The sequence below is a fragment of the Ciona intestinalis genome, unplaced genomic scaffold, assembly GCF_000224145.3.
Source record: "Ciona intestinalis unplaced genomic scaffold, KH HT000899.1, whole genome shotgun sequence".
Lineage (NCBI taxonomy): Eukaryota > Metazoa > Chordata > Ascidiacea > Phlebobranchia > Cionidae > Ciona > Ciona intestinalis.
The window spans coordinates 1-2,677 of record NW_004191220.1 but is presented as its reverse complement, the minus strand read 5'-3'; the positions used below and the strand labels follow the sequence as shown (position 1 = coordinate 2,677).

The 2,677-nt window shown below is 34.0% G+C and overlaps 2 long non-coding RNA genes across 2 annotated transcripts; one reads left to right on the top strand and one right to left on the bottom strand.

Moving 5' to 3' along the window:
* The first annotated feature begins 234 nt into the window (after nt 1-234).
* On the top strand, nt 235-1,673 carry LOC113475555. Its single transcript, XR_003397295.1, has 3 exons — nt 235-245; nt 564-579; nt 1,539-1,673. It is a non-coding gene; the product is annotated as an uncharacterized LOC113475555 (long non-coding RNA).
* LOC113475554 lies at nt 1,614-2,571 on the bottom strand. The gene is made up of 2 exons (XR_003397294.1): nt 2,409-2,571; nt 1,614-1,703 (listed from the first exon to the last, which is right to left on the bottom strand). It is a non-coding gene; the product is annotated as an uncharacterized LOC113475554 (long non-coding RNA).
* Between the last annotated feature and the right edge of the window lie 106 nt (nt 2,572-2,677).

The window sequence follows — 2,677 nt, the reverse complement described above, 5'->3', positions numbered from 1 at the left end:
TCTACGTAATTTATGTGGATTAAAATAATGCTCACGACAATCACTAAAAGATCATTTGCGATCGTTTGGTGTGAACTTAATAAGGTGCTCGCGTACCACCTGGGAGGCCTTCGCATACCATAGTTTGGGAAGCACTGGTTTAAACTAATCATCAGAAACAGAAATCATACAAAAACTACAAATCGTTATGGGAGCAAATAAAACACGATTGTTTACCAACAATCTCGTTTGTGATGGGAACAATCGTAATGGATTATCAAAGGTATTCTGACGTAAATTAATCGTTACATTAACATGCGTAAATCTGCAACAATGTTTCCTCTGTTTATATTAATTTAGATACGTCTTTTTAATAATGTAGTGTTAGTTTAAATTTACCGCGTAAAATAGAATATATATTCGTGTGCACAACCAATAAAGGGAGTGTTTTATCGCGTCAGAGATAAACGTGGACTAGACGTAAATATGACAGCCCCCTTTTGAACGCGCTGGTTGCGCCACTGGATACTCATATGCATTGATGGTTATTCAATCAATAAGCTTATGCCTTGATCTATAGTAAGTTGATTATCATAACACGTTTTTGAGACAATCCCAGTACTATGACATCATAATCACACATAATGTCAGCAATGACATAAACACAAGCCTAATAACTTAACACGATTCACTTGAAACAATATATTGAATTTAACAAACAAAACATATAGTAGGGTGGGGAAAACGGGACACATGTAGCACATAGTATCTAAATATCCTGATCGTATTTTAACAATTAACAACGGTCTATGAAAGTCGTGGGGATACGGTTTTATAATTCTTTGAATGTTCTTTGTTTAGTACCAAATGGGACGAGAAAATAAAATAAAAATGTGTCCCATCTTCACCACCCTACTATAATATGTAAGTCCATTAAGTTATGCAACCAATTTAAAGTTACATCTTTTGGCAAATAATATAACATAAGTCACTCACAGAACAACAAGATTTGTCTTTGCATGGCGGGCAACAGCAGTCGTCGCATAGAAATGTTTAGACACATTTTAATTAACAGCAGGATATAGGACAAGATAGAAGGAAACAGCAACCTAGTACTTCCTTGTGATGTAACAAGAGAACAAAGAAAGTCTATGACATCATAATTCATCAAAACAACAAGCAATTTCTCCCTACTCAAGTAATTTGTTAAGGATTAATTATTGTGGCCATGTAGTATGGTATTGGTATTACATATAACAGTACTGTTAATGCAATGTGTATTCAATAATACAACTGCCAAATATGCACTGACTAAGGTAATTTATTTAATCTTGTCCAACGCCATGTGCGTATTGTTAGAGGTTTCCAAAGTAAAATGTAAATTCATTTTTTAACAGATTTTACCCTGCTGTTACTGTTAGGTGTCTATACAAACAAGCAGAGCCAAAGTATATTGCATTCACCAATCAATGAGGTTCTCTATGTTACAATATAATACACAAATAAGCAACATGTCATGTCCCTATAATGACAATGAAACAACACAAAATAATAGAAAGAAACAGCATGTCCCACTTACCCACTACAATCCTGCATAAAGCAAGCTGCATAAACGTAGCGAGATTAATATCCGGTTGCGTTTCGAGCAACGCTGACATTCCAAGAAAACGAGATCTCTGGCTTCGTCCAAGAATGATACCAGACATTACCCCAACCAATATACACTGTGGAGTAAAAAATATCCCTATTTATATTTCAATTATTTAATTATGTAGTTAAAACGCTACTGACTGGTGACTGAAAGTAATATGTACTTTAGGAAATAGGAGGTTAAAAGTTAGATAAACAGGTTAGAAAAACATGAGATCCCATTCGTTTATGGAAATGCTGGTTTTATTTAAAAGGTTGCACAAAATCCATCATGTTTTACAGTTTAAATTTAAGATACTTATTACACATATTTAACTGTTAATTCATGTTTAGAATATAGTTTGAATTACAAACCATTCCACCTTCTTTTACTTAACATAACAATTACTTTAGCCTTTCCAATATATAATATAAATGTATTTTGTTTGACTTAAGGGAGGTACTTTGCAGACACTTTGATATTGTGCTGAATAATTAACCTTAAATACCTTAAACAATTTGGGCTCAGAGGAAATATAATGGAGTTTAAGCTTTATTGAGTAAAAAAACAATATTAATATTATATATATTATACTTATATTTATTTCATATTTTGAAAAGTAGCAACAAAACAATAATCTCGAATTGCACTTCACTTCACCAGTGTTATTGAAATACAGATATGCATATACAGTTGTAGCACATTGAGTTAATTCCCAGGTTATATTACAAGCCTCACTATTGAACCTCACTCATATAGAACACACAAACATTTACCCAAAACAGCATAGACATCTTACCGTATCAACGAACGAAGGGTTACCAGGTTCAGCCACCGGGTGGAGACAAAGCATGAACAAGAGAAACAAGATAAGTTGAATCTGAGGCTCCAGTCGTTGCTGGCTGATGTAAAAATCAACGTAATCGTCAACCTGTGTATGATAGTGGTTTAATGGTCGTGGTATGGTTTACGCTGCCTGTTTTATTGAGTGTTGGCCAGTGAGGTAACTTTTGGTAACCAAGTTTTAGGCCTGAAACAAGATTTACCTTGTAGGCTGTCTACACAAAT